The following is a 19,256-nucleotide window of genomic DNA, read 5'->3' on the forward strand; positions in this document are numbered from 1 at the left end:
TTCTTCTCCCTGTCACTCTTTTGCTTCTTCTCCCTCTTCCTCTTCTTCCTCTCCATCTTCTTCCTTCTTTCCATCTTCTTCTTCCTCTTCCTCTTCTCCCCCTCTCTCTTTTCCCTCTCCCTCTTCTTCTTCCTCTCCACCTCCTTCTCCCTCTCCCTCTTCTTTCTCTCCTTCTTCTTCTTCTTCTTCTTCCTCTTCCTCTCCCTCTTTTTCTTCCTCTCTCTTCTTCTTTTTCTTCTCCCTCTTTTCTCTTTTTCTCCATCTTCCATTTCTCCTCCCACTTCTTCTTCTCCCTCTTCTTCTTCTTCATCTCCCTTTTCTTCTCTCTCTCCCTCTTCTTCTTCGAGACCTCACTGCCAAAGCGCCTCGTCCGTCTGGCCATCATCCATCAGGTTGACCTGTTATGACCCCAGAGGTTATCTGTCCGTCTTCCCTTTGTGTTTTCGTCACTGTGATTACCCTCTACTCTCGTCGCAACACTATTCTTCCTTTTTTCAAATATTTTCCTATTCCAATATCAAGTCTTTCTTTTAGGTCGTTTCCCTCTCTCTCTCTCTCTCTCTCTCTCTCTCTCTCTCTCTCTGTCTGTGTGTGTGTGTGTGTGTGTGTGTGTGTGTGTGTGTGTGTGTGTGTGTATATATATATATATATGTGTGTGTGTGTGTGTGTGTGTGTGTGTGTGTGTGTGTGTGTGTGTGTGTGTGTGTGTGTATATATATATATGTGTGTGTGTGTGTGTGTGTGTGTGTGTGTGTGTGTGTGTGTGTGTGCGTGTGTGTGTGTGTGTGTGTGTGTGTGTATCTCTGTGTGTGTGTGCGTGTGTGTGTGTGTGTGCGTGTGTGTGTGTGTGTGTGTGTGTGTGTGTGTGTGTGTGTGTATCTCTGTGTGTGTGTGCGTGTGTGTGTGTGTGTGTGTGTGTGTGTGTGTGTGTGTGTGTGTGTGTGTGTGTGTGTGTGTGTGTGTGTGTGTGTGTGTGTGTGTGTGTGTGTGTGTGTGTGTGTGCGTGTTCTCCTGTCTATCTTACTCGGATCATGAATCTTTTATTTCTAACTTTTTAAATTTCATGTCGTCTTCCTCTCCTTTCTCTTTCTCTCTCTCTCTCTCTCTCTCTCTCTCTCTCTCTCTCTCCTTCTTCTTGTCCATCTTATTCATATCATGATTTTTTCTCTAACTTCTTAACTTTAACTTTTTAAAACGCTAATTCGTTCACCTCCTCCCCTTTTTCATCCGACTTTCTTACGCTTTCTTTTCGGCCCCACCTCCTTCCTCCTGTTATTCTAATTGCTTTTTCACTGCCACTTTCACCACCACCAGTTACATCACCATCGCCACCACCAATAACATCACCAACGCCACGACCACCACCATTACCAACGTCACCACCGCCATTGCCACCACCGACATCACCAACGTAACAAATACCACCATTACCAACGTCAGCACTAACACTATATCCACCACCAACATCATTATCACCACCATCACTACCACTACATCCACCACCACCAACTCTGTTTAGGTCTCAGGTCTCCTTGTATTCCTCCTCCTCCTACATCTTCTCCTCCTCCTCCTCCTCGTCCTTCTTTTCCTTCTCTTCTTCCTCTCTTTTTTCCTCCTCCTCCAACTCTTCCACGACTATTTACTCCTTATTTCGTTGAACCCTCTTTGTTCCGGGGAGCCTCTGATCTGAATGAAATCACCTAGCGACAGTGTCGTCGTCTCGTGAGATAAACAACATCACTTAGCGTCAGCTACAATAGCATATGTGAAGCGCTCCACATACCGAAAGACCTCGACGGCTTTCCTTTACTTTGAATCTAAATCCTCCCTCAAAGGAGACTAGTTTTGTACCCGCTAGTGCTAGCGACTTGTAAACTACCCTTCTACTTGCACAATGTCAACTGAAAGCTAGTCAACTTACTTCCAAACTATCCTAGTATTAACACTTACTTTCTGGGTAAGTTAATTAGCAGCTTGCACTGGAGGCTTCTAAACTAGTTCCGTGTTAACGAGACTTATGTCTGCGGATTCTGTCAGACATATCGTCCTGCCCTTATTTCCCACTTGGCGTTCACACACGCGCGTGGACCGCCGCCACCGCCGCCGCTGCCTGTTCAGACACCCCCCGACCACCCGCTATCACCACCCCCTCCTCCCTCCCCAACCACCCACTCATCTTCACCCATTTATCAACAGTTTTCTCCTTCCATTGAATCCTTCAGAGCCCGTCCCATTCCTCACTTCCACCTCCTCCTCCTCCTCCATCTCCTCCTTCTTACCCCCGTTCTCTTCCTCTTCCTCCTCCCATACGTCTCATTCAGATCTTTTCTTTCATTATCCTCCATTCTCATACTTCCTTCCTCCGTCGACTTTAGTCTCTAAGAGTGGAGGCCGTCCATCACAGGAATGAAATAGTCTGAGATCACACGGAAGAAAATGAATAAAGTTTGTCACCAAACTGAAGGAGTTATTGTTGCGGAGTCTTATCATCATTGATATTATTATCATCTTCATCATCATCATCATCTTCATCATCATCATCATCGTTATCATTATTACTATTATATGTCCATTCACTTTTTTTCGCGATGTTCTTCATTCTCTCAATACGAGAGTGGACTCCTATACATGAAGACCTGCAATATGTTTATACTTATTTTGTGCTATTTTGCAGACCTGGCTGTCCATGCACTTTAAGCAAAGGTGGCGCCTTGGCCCGAAGCTAAGCTTCTCCGGTAATTCCTAACCTCCTGTAGTAACGCTGCGCAGCGGGTAATGTACATACATATATACATACACACGCACATATATATATATATATATATATATACATATATATATACATATATATATAATATTATTTCTGGTTTCCATTACTAAGGTGTTCGTTTTGTTCGCATTTAAATTATCCTCGCGCGGCGTCTGCCTCATGTTGGCCTCTTTTGTCGCTCCCCGACGTCCTGTCGATATCCGTCCCACCGCCGCTGTTTCACGCCGATGAGTGCCACTTTGTCACTCAACTTCTCCATCACTGAGGTGGTCCCCTCCCCTCCCCCCCTTCCTTCGCCCCCCTCCCCCCACCCCTCTCGGTCATGGAGATCTCGATCCGAATCCACAGATCGATTCTCGCGCTCGAGAGCAAAAAAGTGATGTCAATATGTCACGGTCTCGCTTTCTAGAGCTCTTCCTCTGATCAGTCAAAAGCTAATAGTAAACAAGTTAATTAATTGTCTGGCCAAGCTTTGGGCAGAATACTCGTGTTGTAGGGTTAAAATAGAGTAAGAGTGAGAGTGAGTAAGGAAGAGTAAGAGAGGCGCATGAACGGAGGGAAAGGGAGGGAAAAACGGAGAGCGAGTGAGAAAGAGAAAGAGACCGAGCGAGAGAGAGAGAGAGAAACATCGCTCTCTCTCCCAGACAACCATGAATCAAAGAAATAGCCAACAGTCAGATTGAATGGCCAACTTTCTTCCATTGGACAAAAGCCTCAAAATCCTTGGCCTCAATCTTGATGCGCAAATGTCTTTCAACCAACACACCAAGGACCTAAAATTGAAACCTAACAAGAAATTAAAGATACTAAGCTCAAGTGTGAGGTTATAAGAGTTAGAATATGTAATTCGAATCATAGACTGTCGTATTTAATAATACTAAGTTCAGTAGCACCCACAGGTTTTGGCAAAAAATAAAATAAAACTAAATAAAAAATCACACACACACACACACACACACACACACACACACACACACACCCATATATATATATATATATATATATATATATGTATATACAGTACAGTATATATATATATAATATATATATACATATATGTATATATATATGTATATATATACATATACATATATACATATATATATATAATATATATATATATATATATATATATATTGCAAATAATCACATCACCGTAGTACGAAAATGCAAAATAACCACATAAGAGAAACTTGTAGACAGTAAGTACTTTCGTGTATTACATCTTCAGACTAAAGATGTAATATACGAAAGTACAATATATATATATATATATATATATATATATATATATATATATATATATATATGCATGTATGTATGTATGTATATGTGTGTAATAGATGAAAATAAATCAATAAAATAACAATAACTACTAGATTAACTAAAACCCCTAAAACAGAACCAAAATCTTCCCCACAGAGCAGAACATGGAAATGACAGATTTCCGTAAGTCTTCAATAGCACCCACATCATAGAAACACAACAAATTAATACAGAAAGCAACTATACTAGCAGCATACACAAGAACACTAGAATGAAGGAGACTGCAAGAGACCGTAAGGCCTACACTAGGCAGTTTCATGTAATCATACAACTAAAACATCTACTTCTACAACAAGCTACCACCTCTACTTCGCTTTATCCCGTTTTCTACCTCCGTAGACCGACCTCCCCTACATCGTTTTCTTTGTGATTATTTGTCCTCCTCTTTACATTATGTCAACACGTCGTAATATTACGATTTTTCAATTTCTAGCTTTCATCCTCAAATATGCATTTCCTAGTTCTTACTTAATTAGCAAATTAATGCTTTCACACACACACACACACACACACACACACACACATTCACACACAAACACACACGCGCGCGCGCACACACACACGTACTTCAACTCTGACTACTGGGAGAAGAAGAGACTAAATTACAGTTATCCTGCCCTTGTTATCCAAGTTCTTTCCATGCAGTGCATAGATTTAACATATCTACATGCAAGATTATGCAAGACTATAGGGTGTACGACACCCCGATATCAAACAAGAATGTCAATAACCCCCCCCTTTTTTTTCACTGCTGCGCACAAACCCTAATGGAGCTCTGCAAGACGTCTAATCCCAATTAAACCCATTTAACGTTATCCAACTAATTAATTTCCACTTAAAGATGGGATTAAGTCAATCTCCAACATTTCGTCAAAGGTCCCTCCTTTCAGTTCACTGCATTTTCTCAAGGCAGAAGCGTGGCCCTGGACAGAGCCAGCCAGACACAGGCAATTTAACACACAAATACTTTGATACTTAATCATAAACCATAGCCAAAAAGTTCCTTGAAGGCAAGTTACTTTTGAATTTATTTTCAAAATTATTTCCAAGGTTATTCCCAAGTTTATTCTCAAAATTATTTTCAAATCTATTCTCCAGCATTTTGTCAAAAGGTCCCTCAACTTTATTCTCAAAATTATTCTTACGGTTATTCTCAATGTTATTCTCTAATGAATACAACACGGACCTCAGTTGATGTCTAAAACCAAAAAAGATTAATAAATAACGTTAAACCAAGTAAAATTTTTAAACTCTATTCTATCGCACAAAATATATACAGAAAACCAATACCTATAAATATTATTTGATGCAATGCTACAGATAACCCAAGATAAGTTTGCAGATATCTACCTATTTCCAGTTTGCATTAATTTTCCCTCACAGTCCTCTTGTGTTCTGACCCCTAACGTACATCTGATTAAGGGTGAATTTCCAATGTAACCGTTTCATGAAGTACCTCTACAGATACACTAAAGTATATACAAACACTAAAACACATATAAACTGGAAATGTATCGAGAGAGAGAGAGAGAGAGAGAGAGAGAGAGAGAGAGAGAGAGAGAGAGAGAGAGAGAGAGAGAGAGAGAGAGAGAGCGAAAGCAAGAGAGAGAGAGAGAGCGAGAGAGAGAGAGAGAGAGAGAGAGAGAGAGAGAGAGAGAGAGAGAGAGAGAGAGAGAGAGAGAGAGAGAGAGAGAGAGAGAGAGAGAGAGAGAGAGAGAGAGAGAGAGAGAGAGAGGTTACAAACCAACACAAATGCCAAAGACAAGCTAATATTTCCTGGGTGCATATATGAATGCATATTCTGTTAGGAACACACATACGCCATCACGTGGAATTACACCGCGACAGAATCACAAGACAGGACGCAAACTCATTCGCGGCTCGGAGAGACACCCTACACCTTTAGTCCATGAGGTCGGGTCGGAGATGGAGCACATTCTCCTCACCCTTACTCTCCCCCTCTTCAGCCCTAAGGCTCCTACTCCTCCTCCTCTCCCGCCACAGACGCGAGCGAATTTCCGGTCATAAGCGTGGCTACATGACCCATGTCCGTCTCGGTCCTTCGCCTCATGAAGAATGATAATAATGATGATAATAATCATCAACGTCGTCTCCGGCTTTTACACTTCGCTCATTTGTCTTCGGGGCCCCCGTCATTTCCGCACCGGTACTACGATTTCACGCTCTTAACGCTGCATCTGAGTATTATATATATCTATATATTCGTTGTTTCTCCGTTCGTGCGGTTCTGCGAGGATTTCGCCGCTTTCCACAAGTTATACGACTCATTTGTAATTCTTCTCGGTTATTATGAACTTGTCATTTAAGCGTTGTGACAGATGCCGCGTGGACTTGGCTCTGTTTGCCAGCTAAGCAAATCTCTATACCTGCAGTAATTTTACGGTTTTCCACAAGTTCTATAACTTATTTGGAATTCTTCTCAGTGATTTTGAACTGGTAGACATTTCAGCGTTGTGACAGATCCCTGGCGGACTTCGTTATGCGCGCCAGATGAGGAAAACTTCCCGGCAAAAGAACATAATTTATGGTTTTTGTTTATCACAGGGCCGCGCGGTAGCTCAGTGGATACCGTGTCGAACTCGTGAGCGGGTGGTAATGAGTACCCTTCCTGTGACCCGCTGCGTGTTTCTTGTGTTGGTTCCTGACAGCCCTGGCCAGGTGGGGAGGCGACCCACACAACGGCGTAAAGAAAAGAAATGAGGCAATTGACAGGGCTTGCACAGTGACCAATGGGTTTCTCACTCCCCATTTCGTAGTAGAGCTTTTTTTTTTCACACACTAAGCTACGTTATTCTCTTCGGCAAAGGCCACACCAATTGGCCTTTCTGCTCGTGCAGTCTTCTTAAACAATCAATTCTTTAGGACCCCTGAACGATCCTTCCATGTAATAAGGAAATAGACAAGAACTGGTTTACCAATAGAGTGGTTAACGAATGGAAGGTTACATAACTTTATGAATGGGGCTAATAGGTGGTAATGGACATGGAACTACCTAGCATAGGCCTTATGGTCTCTTGCAATCTCCTCCATTCTCATGTTCTTATGTTAAGTGGGCCTCCAATGTTACAACACTGTTTGGAACTTCCTTAACTACCACAGTCATCATTCTTATTGATCTTCCTGCTGCTGTAGTCTTCTTAGATAGATAGATATGGTTTAACGCCACAAACTCACCCTTATCGGGAGGCCAGGACGGTACCCTTTACAGAGGACTTTGTACCATGGAATTTAATGAATCATGACCTTGGTTCAACTTCACCCGTGGCAGTGTTCAAATCATCACCGCAAGTAACGACACTCTAACCCGCTCGGGCAGCGAGCTTCCTTCCAGTTTTCTTATACAATGAATTATTCAGAACCACTGAAAGAAAATTTCCCGTGTAATCACAAGTGGGTTTTCGACTCAACGATACAGTTTACAAGTTAACTTAACTATCACACTTCACGACGCCGATCATAGTTATGTTTTCACCTACCATTTTCCATGATTAACTAACTTGTGTCTTCTCTATGGTGCAAAGCGACGTCCACCTCGCTCACGATTTAACATAATTTAACATCGTCGGTGTGAAACCTCATTACAAAGTTTCTACATCAGCAACCATTAATTATATATCAATGTCGTATTAACATAATTTTTAGTAACTAAAGGACAAAGCGTTTCCAAATGCGGTATGTCCTTCGACATTACATCAACAACAACTGACTATCGATGTCATACTATGATAACCTTTGGTAACTACAAGACCAAGTATTTCCAAATACTGTTTCGGGGATTTAAAACTTCATACGCTCCACCGTGGACTTTAGTTGCTAAAACTTTAATCTAGGGTTCAAACTTGTTCCAAACTAAGACTGAGATAGCTCGCGCATTTATCCTTCTTTCCGAATTCCGAGGACATTTTACCACGGCTTTTCTTGTTTTCTTGTGAATAACTATGGCCATTAGCGCCCGAAGCACTTCGCATTAAGCACAATTAGTGTGTCCATACTTGTGCTCGTTCTCCATAAAGGGCGTGGATGGTAAACAATAATTGAAATAAAATATGAATGGAAGCAGACTGTATTTACTCAACATAAACGCAGACACACGCACGTGCGCACGAGAGAGAGAGAGAGAGAGAGAGAGAGAGAGAGAGAGAGAGAGAGAGAGAGAGAGAGAGAGAGAGAGAGAGAGAGAGAGAGAGAGAGAGAGAGAGAGAGAGAGAGGAGAGCAAGAGAGAGCGAGAGAGAGAGAGAGAGAGAGAGAGAGAGAGAGAGAGAGGAGAGAGAGAGAGAGAGAGAGAGAGAGAGAGAGAGAGAGAGAGAGAGAGAGAGAGAGAGAGAGAGAGAGAGAGAGAGAGAGAGAGAGGATGCATCATCAATGACTATCGGCGAGGCAATTGGGACTGACGAATTACGAAGGTTCGCCCCACCAACTCTGAAAAAAATCAAATCTAGTATGCACACCCGTACATACAATTTGTAAACATTATCTATACGGTACATACACGTACACCAAACATTAAAATTGCGTATCACCAAGTGACCCTTCTAAACTGAGACAACCTCCTTTACAAGACCCCAAGTGTCCTTCCTAAGCCACTAAATCCTTCAATCCTATAATGGTACTTATCCTGATCCAGGCCATCTAGCTTCCTACAACACGCACACGCCTTCCCTATATCCTTCTGACTCTCTTAAGTGTTCGTATGATGACCTTCCGCTATTCCAGAAACAGTCCCGAAGTCGCAGATCGGAGGAGTCTTCGTCCAGATCAGATGTCCGTGACCAGGACAACTGGCCCGAGCGGCCGAAGGGAAAGTTGGGGGGAAATTTTGGGCTCCAAACGGCCAAAGGGGTAGTTTTTAGAAAAAGAGTTTTGAATGTATTACTTGTACCTAGTCCCCACTAGACGATCCTCTTCGTATCATAGAAACCCTCAGTGGTCACGGAGATTAAACCTCGGATTTCAAATAACTCTTTTGCTCCAGTGCTTCTCTAGTAGACGACAATATGGTTAGAGTAGACACATTGTAAGGCTGGAACCTTTATTATAAATACAACCTTTCGGTTGTTGATTTTTTTCAAATACTCTTTTTCTTTCCAAGTACACAGGTGCAGAATAAACTTCTTCAACAAGTGAAACGTTAAGACCATAATAACATGAGAATGAAGGAGACTGCAAGAGACCATAAGGCCTATATTAGGCAGTTCCATGTCCATGACCACCAGTCATCCCCATCCATAAAGTTGTCTAATTTTTTCTTGAAACCTATAGTTTCAGCGCTCACATGATTACTAAATCTATTCCATTCATTGACCACTTTATTGGTAAACTGGTTCTTGCCTATTTCCTTTTTAAATTTAAAATTGTCTAAGTTAAATCTATTATTGCGAGTCCTGCCCTGTTGTCTTAATATGATGACCCTGTTTGTGTCACCCATCTTCACATGGTGTCAAGTCTGGCCATTCTGTCGGAAATTGGCATTTAAAATCAGACAAGATTCTCGTCAGTTTTTCCCAGTGATCACCAGCACACGCATGTGCAAAAGAACAAAGCAAACCACATGCTTTTCTACCTTCCAAAAACAACGTCAAAACGTCAAAGGCCGCCTTTTTTCAAACTACGATGTACCGAATGGCCTAAGAGTTCCTGCCCCACCCAACCGCAAAAAAAAAAAAAAAAAAAAAAAAATCAGTCTCTCGATGATAATACGCTCGACGCCACGTTTGGCCTTCACTTCCTCTGACGGAGTTTGTTTGTGTCTCTGTTGAGCTCTGCCAGAACTTGATTATTTGCTCCATTTTTTCAGTGCACAAAGGAGAAAAAATAATTGAGTCGCAGTTAACATGACGGCCAAAAGAATGATGGCCAGGTAACACTACCCAAGAACGTTGGCTGTCTGTCGATGCCTTTCTCGTCGATAAACGTTTCCAGGCGTGATAAAAAACACGGCGGTAAAAAATAAACAAACAAATAATACTGATGATGATAATGATGATGATGATGGTGATGATGATGATGATGATTGATGATGATGATTGATGATGATTATAATAAAGATAATAATAATAATAGTAATAATTGTAATAATAATAATAAAAATGACAACGATAATAATAATGATAACAATAATAATGATAATTATAATAGAAAAATTATTAGATATAAAACAAAAGATGTCGCCCCACTGCAGAAAAGCTAGCATGCGCAAACCCCCCCACACACGCGCACACACACACACACACACACACACACACACACACACACACACACATATATATATATATATATATATATATATATATATATATATAGTCTCCATAACTATGAAGACCCCAGATCGTTCCCATGCACGCTCTCCACTGATGGTATAGTTAGCAGTTAAGGTTGCATAGGCACTCCTATCGATGACAAAATAAATAAAATAAATAAATAAATAAATAAAACAAATAAGTAGATAAATAAGTAAAAAAATAAATAAATAAGTAAATAAATAGATAAATAAAAAGAGAAAAAATAAAAACCTAATAATCTTCGTGATAGTACTGACACTTTGGTCTCAAGAGCGGCGAGGCCTTCCGTGATGGACGTCCTGAGGACGACGCGACGCCTTACGGACTCAGCAAACGCGGTGCCGCTCCAGCGAAGAACCGACAAAGGTTCTCTTCCCCCTTCCCGGACAAAGTGGTCCTGCAAAAACTTCACGTGACCTCAGCGTGGCTGTTAAGCCCTGCTCAACCACGCAATTTTTTTCCTTGACTATGCGGTACCGCTACGGTTTCCGCGCGGTTCAAACCTGATAGCTTATCCCTGATAGTATGACATTCTGAAGGATGGACGTCGAGTAGAATCCTTTCCTTGCCGCCCATCAACAACCTGACCTCCAGTGGAGCCCCTAGGGGCTGGCATACGGTCTCTAGACCGACCCCAAGATCGCTTTCGATCAACTTCGACATATTTTCATCCTCATTTTTATACAAGGAGACCTGACAACAGGAACCTGCGAGCCCCCACTACTCCACTTAAGAACATAAGAACAGAGGAGATTGCAAGAGACCATAATACCTATACCAGGCAGTTCCTTGTCACTTATCACCTGTCATCTCATTCCATAAGTTATCTGACTTCTCTTAGAACAACCAATTGTTTCAGCGCTCACTACTACATGGTCACTGAGTCTATCCCATTCGTTAACCATTCTGTCGGTAAACCTGTTCTTGCCTATTTCCTTCTTAAACCCAAACTTGACACTTAGTCGGTGACAGAGAGATTCAAACTAATATAACACATTCCAAAGTTCCTTCCCCGAGAGACAAATTTAGGCTTAAAAAGGAAAAACTCTCCCATAAGCCTTCCCAACAACACTCAACATACTGATCCTTCTAAAACTACTATAATCACATTTATCCTGGTCATCCATGGGGAGCTAAGATGAGAGGGGGGAAAGGGTGGTGGGTGCTTTTGACTTGGCTACCTCCCATAAAAGGGGGAAAAGGCTCTTAGTGTATAGATAGAAGGAAAAAGGCAAGAACAGATCTACTAATTAATTGGTTAACAAATGGAATAGAATCAATAACCATTTAGTGAGCGCTGAAACTATTGGTTATTTGAAGGGAAGGTTAGATAACTTTATGGATAGGGATGATAAGTGATAATGGCCATGGAACTGCCTAGTGTAGGTCTTATGGTCTCTTGCAGTCTTCTTCATTCTTATGTTCATATAAGAAAGCCCAAAGACTATTGCTACTTACTGTGGAGCCTTGAGTTACTTTTTATTCTACTCATCTATTTATTTATTCATTTATTTATTTATCGATTTATTTTACAATGGAGAGTAGGTAACAAGTACAGCTCAAGTAAAAGTAATTTCTTCATTCCAGGATAATAAATATATTCTGTGTTCATTTGTCTTCTTCCCGGTGTTGTGGCATCATTGAACCAATTGGCTTTGTCTGTGTTTCATGAAGAAGTTTCAGCCTTCCAGTCGGAAGAAACGGGACCTCGAGTGAAGAAAAGAATCCCACCTGACATGCCAAAATCAAGTCTCTGAAGTAGACCATCCGAAGTTGGTTAGTAGCGAGACACTAGAGCACCATCTAACTCCACTACTTCATGACCAGAGGCAATACAGCAATACTCTTGACTTTAAAAATTATGATTTTTATTCTTTTAATTTATTGCCGGGCCAGTGGCTCTGGTTCACGGCTGGATGGATGGCCAGCCGGGCGGCCGGCTGGCTGGCTGGCTAGTTAGCTGGTTGTCTGGGTCATCCTCTCTGGATGTCAAAGTTGAAGTTGTCCACTCCTTATCTTATCAGTCAGCTAATCTGATCCAATGCTTGACAATCGCCGGTTTTGGTAATTGAATTTCAGTTCTTCGCTGTCAACTTTCGTTTGGCTGGTGGGAGGGAACTGGAAAGGAGAGAGAAGGAAGGAAAAAAAGGAGAGGAGGGAAGAGGAGGGGAGATGAGGGATGAGAAAGGATAAGGAGGGTTGAGGAGGAAAGAGTAGGGAAGGGAAAACAGAGGAGAGCAGGGATAAGGAGGCAAGAGGAGGGAAGAAGAAAGGAGAGCAAGAGAAAGTAGAGGAGAAGAGGAGAACAGGGGCGAGAAAGTAGAGGAGGAGAGGAGAGCAGGGGAGAGAAAGGCGAGGTAGGCTATGGAGGGAAGATGAGGGGAAAGAAGGGGGAGGAGAGGAAAATAAGAAGAGTAGGGGAGAGTAGATGGTAATATGAGGAGCAAGGGAGAACAGAAAAAAGCAGGGAGAAGAGAAAGAAGTAAGAGAGAACTGGTAGAGGAGAGGCGGAAAGAGGGAGGAAGAAAAGGAGAAGGAAAGGAGAAGATAGAAGAGAAGAGAGAAGGGGAGAGGAAGGGAGTGGACGGGACGGGAGATAGGATAAGAGGAGATGGCAGGGGAAGGGAAGAGAGAGGAGGGGAGAAGAGAAGTGAGGAGAAAGGAGGGCAGGGGAAAGGAGAAAAGGGGTGAGGTGGGAGGCATGAGAAGGGAGAGGAGAGGAGACGAGGAGAAGGGATGGGAAAGTAAGAGAGGGGAAAGAAGAGGAGGGGTGAGATAGGAGGAGAGGGGAGGTAGAGGAAGGAAAGAGAGAGGGGGAGGGGAGAGGGAAGACGATTGGAAGATTGGAAAGGAGGGGAGAGGATTGGTGAGGAGATGAGGGAAGAGGAGATGAGGGGAGGAGAGAGGGGGGAAAGGAAATGAGAGGGGGAAAAGGGGGGGAGGGAAAGTAGAAGAGGAGTAAGATAGGAGGGGAGTGGGGAGAGGAAAGAAGGAAAGGGCAGAGGAGAGGAGGGGAGAGGAGAGATGTGTAAATGATAGGTAGACAGGAGGAGAAGAGAAGATGACGCCCGTCAACAATTTCTGCTCTGGTTAACAATAGACGATTTTATTCAACTGATGGGAGGAGGGCGGAGGGTGACGAGAGGAGGGAGAGGGGGGAGGTCACCGTAAGCACAACTGACTGAATTCAATTTTTCTATCGGGTCGATTTGACATCAACTCTTCAACCGAGTAAGTTATTTTGTTATGTTGTTAATAAGAGTACCAACCGGAAACTTCGTTCAGACTGATATGTATGTCAATCGATCCCATAGAGAAGACTGGACACTCCTCCCTCTCCCCTTCCCCCTCCCCCTCATCAACTGAGCAAAACTGTTTGTTGTTCCTCAAAGACCAAAACAACGAACATATCCACACACCGCGTTCGAGGGGCTAATACAACACACATTTTTCTACACCACCACACCCTCCCCCCTACCATCCCCGTACTCCGCCCCTCCACAAACAGCTCCTCCCCTCCTCCTCCTCCTCCTCCTCACCATCCCCTTCACTCTGCCCTTCTCTATCACTACATCTCTATTTCTATACATTTCTCCTCCAATCTCCATCCTTCTCTCCACTTTCCATCCCAAACCTTCTTTTTTTTTCTTCATTCTTCAGCCATTTCCTGCCCTTCCTTTCCGCACCCTCTCCTCCTCTTCCTCTTCCTCCTCCTTCCCTTCCTCATTTCCTTCCTTTCTAACCCTCCCCCTCCCACTGCCTCACTCCTGCTTCTAGCCCCACCCTCCTCCTTCCTCCCCTCTCCATTCCACACTCCTCAGCCTTCTCCTTTCCACTCGCCACCCTTCTCGCCTCCACTCCCCGCCTCCTCATGACACTGTGCTTGCATTCGCTCTTCCGGGCGGGTGGTTGCATTGAGGGTTGAGCTCTTGTGTAATCAATTGCTTGTTTGGGGCTGACTGCTGGATTTGGCTGAAGGGTGTGTCGGGTGTGTGTGCACGAGGAGAGGAAGAGAGGAGAGGAGGAGAAGGGGAGAGGAGGAGGAGAAGAAGAGAAGAGAGGAGATGAAAAGAGGAGAGGAAGAGGAGGGGATAAAGAGAGAAGAGGAAAAGAGGAGAAGAGGAAGAGAGGAGGGTAGAGGAAGAAAAGAGAAGAAAAGAGAGGAGAAGAGGAAGATAGGAGAGCAGAGGAAGAGAGGAGGAGAAGAAAGGAGAGGAAGAGAGGAGAAAAGGAGAATGGAGGAAGGGGGGATGAGGAAGAGATAGGAGCAGGAAGAGAGATGAGAAGGAGGAGGAGGAAGAGGGGGAGGAGAGGAAGAGAGAATGGGTGAGGGGCGGGAAGAGAGAGCAGAAGCGGCAGGAAGAGGCGGAGAGGAAGGATGAAGGCAACAAGAGTAAAGGTAGGAGGAAAAGTAAGAAGACATTGGGAAGAGGTGTCTACTGATTACGAGAAAAGTGTTCACACAGGATTGAAATAAACTGGATGAAGCGACAAAATCATCATTCCAAGACCGCCTCGATGTCTTTGGTACTAATTGCCTTCGGAGGCTCATGGGGTATCGCTGGAATGTCTTCATATCAAACCAGAGATTCTACTGTGAGACTCAGTCTAGGCCATTTACCACCAGCATAATTCGTGAACGTCAACACCGACTATATGGGTATGTGGCACGTTCCCCTGATGTTGATGATACTTACAGGATTGTCTCCCCAAGAGACAATCTTCGCTGGAGTACACGAAGGAGACGCCCTCAGATTTCATGGCTGGGGCACATTGATCGAACCCGTCGAGTTGTTTGGAATGAGAAGGGTGTCTGTAAGAAAGCTTGCTCGCAGAGACCGTGGGGACTGCCGCTAGCGTATGAGTGAAGCAAGGCGCTCCCTGACATATATCCCCAATTGATGATGATAGCCTCAAAATGCTAACGGAGAGAAATGAAGTGGGAAAAAATCAAAGACAGATTGCGACAAAAGTCACAACATAAATGGTAGTTCAGTAATGGCGTACACCCAACTCATTATTATTATTTACTATTCATTGTCTATCCATTTCATATTTATCTATTATTTACAATCTATTATCATTTTTTATTAATGTAAATAACTAGGGTCTACTAACTGCCACTATTTTTCCTACAATTATAAACCTCGAAAAGGTTAATATGTGTAGGTTTCCGTGCATGTATACACAAAAACATGTACACACACACACACACATATATATATATATATATATATATATATATATATATATATAAACCCAAAGAACCCATAGTCGGAATAAAAGGAAACTTAGAAGTAAGTATACTTTCCTCTAAGTTTCCTTTTATTCCGACTGTGGGTTCTTCGTGATTATTATTTACAAAATGTACCACTACATTTTGTCCATGTGATATATATATATATATATATAGATATGAATATATATATATATACATATATATATATAATATATATATATATATATATATATATATATATATACTGTATATATATACACATATATATATATATAATATATTATATATATATATATATATATAAAGTATATATATATATATATATATATATATATATATATACTGTATATATATACACATATATATACATATGCATATAATATATATATATATATAATATATGCATATATATATATATATATATATATATATACATATATATGTGTATATAATATATGTACATATACATGACATATACATATAGATATATGCATACACGCACAAAGATATATATATATGAATATATATATATACATAATATATATATAATATATATATATATATATATATATACACGTGTATATATATATATATTATATACTAACACACACACATATAAATATATATATATACATATATATACAGTATATATATAAATATTATATATATACATATATATACAGTATATATATATATATATATATAATATATATATATATATACTAGTGTATATATATTCTCCACAAATTCTATCAAAATTAAAATGATCATCAGTTGACCGCAGCAACGCGCGGGTAATTTGGCTAGTATATGTATATATATACATACACACACACACACGCATATATATATATATATATATATATATATATATATATATATATATATATATATGCATATGTACGCACACATATATGTAATACCTATCTAGGTCTTGTAATTGGCATTATTGCTCCTACAGTTATAAATATCGAAAAGGTAAACGTGTGTATGTATACTTACATATATACACAAACAGACATAAGTACATATATAAACATATATATACACATATGTGTACATACCTATGTCAAAACTGGTTGCATTCTAAAGGAATTCCCAATTTTATTTACCAACTTTGGAATGGACTTTCCTGAATGTTTATATACGAGGAACACAAACATGACAAATGATTTGTTTCGTATCACCTATTTGCTTAACAAATACAGAATTAGCGATTACGGAGAGCTCCCAAGCCCTCAGCATCCCCTCTCTCCCCGGCACGCTCAAGCCGAGCTAAACCAGGTGTATGTGTGTGGGCATGAGGGGAGAAAGGGGGAGAAGTGGGGGTGGGGAATGGGCGTGGTGGAGAACAGGATGGCTAGAGGAAAAAAGTGTACTAGAAGAACTTGCGTTGGGTAAGTTGAGTAGAATTATGCATATTGCCAATAGGAACGGCGAACGAAGAAACAATGGAAGGGGTAGCGATTACAGGTACGATGAAGGAAAAGAAAAAAGGAAGGAAGGAAGGAGAGAAGGAGGGAAGGAAGGAAGAAATGAAGAAAGAAAGGAAGGAAGGGGGAAAGGGAAGGGAGAGCGGAGAGAAGGACGAAAGGAAAAAGGAAGGAAGGATGGGAAGAGGAAAAGAGAGAAGGAAGGAGGGAAGGGGGAACGGAAAGAAGGAAGAAAAAAAGGAAGGAAGGAAAGATGGATGGAGAGAAAGAAGGAAAGAAGAAAGGAAAGAAGGAAGGAAGAAGGGAAGGAGAGAGGAAAGGAGGGAAGGAAGGAAGGAAGAAGGGATGGAAGGTAGCAAGTAAGGAGGAGCGGAGGAAGAAAACTTGGAAGATGAGAGATACCCCTCTCTTCCTTCTTCTCCTCTTCTTCCTCTTTCTCCTCGTCTTCCAGCGGCAGAAGGGGCTCAACACAGGCGGCTTACTCACAGAACTACTAGGAGGTAGTTAGGAAGGAGTTACGGATTATTATAGTAACTGAAGAAGGGAGCTACCGGAGAGAAGGAAGGTTTAGGGAAGGGAAGGGAGAGAGAGAATGAATGGAGGAAGGACAGGAAGGGAGGAAAGGAAGGAAGGGAGGAAGGAAAGGAAGGGAAGGAAAGGAAGAAGGGAGGAAGGAAAGGAAGGGAAGGGAAGGAGGAAGGGCAGGAAGGGAGGAAGGACAGGAAGGCAGGAAGGAAGGTAAGGAAGGGAAGGAAGGAATGGAAGGGAAGGGAGGGAAGGAAGGGAAGGGAAGGAAGGAAGGGGAGAAAGGGAAGAAAGGGAAGGAAGAAAAGGAAGGGACGGGAAGGAAGGAAGGAAAGGAAGGAAGGAAAGGAAGGAAGGAAAGGAAGGGAAGGAAGGGAAAGAAGGGAAGGAAGTGAAGGAAGGGAAGGGAGGAAGGGAAGGAAGGGAGGGAAGAGAGAGGGGAAAGGAAGAGACAAAGGGAAGGAAGGGAAGAAGGAAGGGAATGAAGTGAAGTGAAGGAAAGGAAATTAAAGAAATGAAGGAAAGGAAGGAAGGGAAGGACGGGAAGGAAGGGAAGGACGGGAAGGAAGGGAAGGACGGGAAGGAAGGAAAGGAAGGGAAGGAAGGAAGGAATAGATAGAAGAGAAGGAAGGGAAGGAAGGGAAAGAAAGGAAGGAAGGAAAGGAAGGGAAGGAAGGGAGAAAGGGAAGGAAGGAAAGGGAGGGAGGGAAGGGAAGGAAGAGAGGAAGGAGTGAGCATTGAGGAAGTCTATTTCCAGTGACCTGATGTGCCCTGGTGGCGTCATCGGAAGCGTGCTGGTCTCGCATTTGCTTAATTTTGGGTTCGAGTCCCGTACACCTCTTCAATTCCCAGCAGTAACCGTTACCTGCACGGACAGTCCAAGCACATAAAAGGGCAAAGGTGACGGCTTCGGCCGCAGCTACTCAGCGCCTCCTGGCGTACAGACACTAATTTGGGGTCAGGACGGCTCTCCTTCACCATGGCCCGGTTTATATCTCCAAAAAGGTGAAGAGCCTACGCCAGAAGGCGCTGAGTAACTACAGCCGAATGCGTCACCTTTGCCCTATTGTGCACTTTAAGGACTCTTGGGGCAGATAGCAGCCATTACTGAGAATCGGAAAGGGGTGCGGGATTCAAACCCACGACTAAGCGAGTGCGAGACAAGCACGCTTCCGATAACGCCACCAATATCCTCTCTATTGAAGTTTCTCATTGAAGATACCTCAAAGGAGTCTACAGACATCCCGACGCAGTTCTCATGATCTAATTTTCAGGACTCGAACAGGGTCATAGTGTAACTTGAGTCAAGTGATTCCGTTTAAGGTCCTCTTGAAGCTAAGGATTTCATATAGTTCGTCCTTACTACGAACCCGCCCCTCAGCCAGGCAGCCTCGAACCACCTGTACTTCTTACCTTCTCCTATCTATTCTATTTTTCCTCCTCTTTTTTTCTACTCCTCTTTCTCCTCTTTTTCTCCCTTCTCTTGCTCCTCTTCTACTTCATTCCCCCTCCTCTCCCTCCTCTGTCCTCACCACCCTATTCCTCTTCCTCCTTTCTCCTCTTTTTCCTCCTCCTCTCCCTCTTCTTTCCTCGTCTCCCTCTTCTTCATTCCCCCTCCTCTTCCTCCTCTCCCTTCCTCCTGCTCTCTCTTCTTTTTTCTCCT

This window comes from Oratosquilla oratoria, chromosome 5, assembly GCF_046742065.1.
Source record: "Oratosquilla oratoria isolate Oo_2021 chromosome 5, ASM4674206v1, whole genome shotgun sequence".
NCBI lineage: Eukaryota > Metazoa > Arthropoda > Malacostraca > Stomatopoda > Squillidae > Oratosquilla > Oratosquilla oratoria.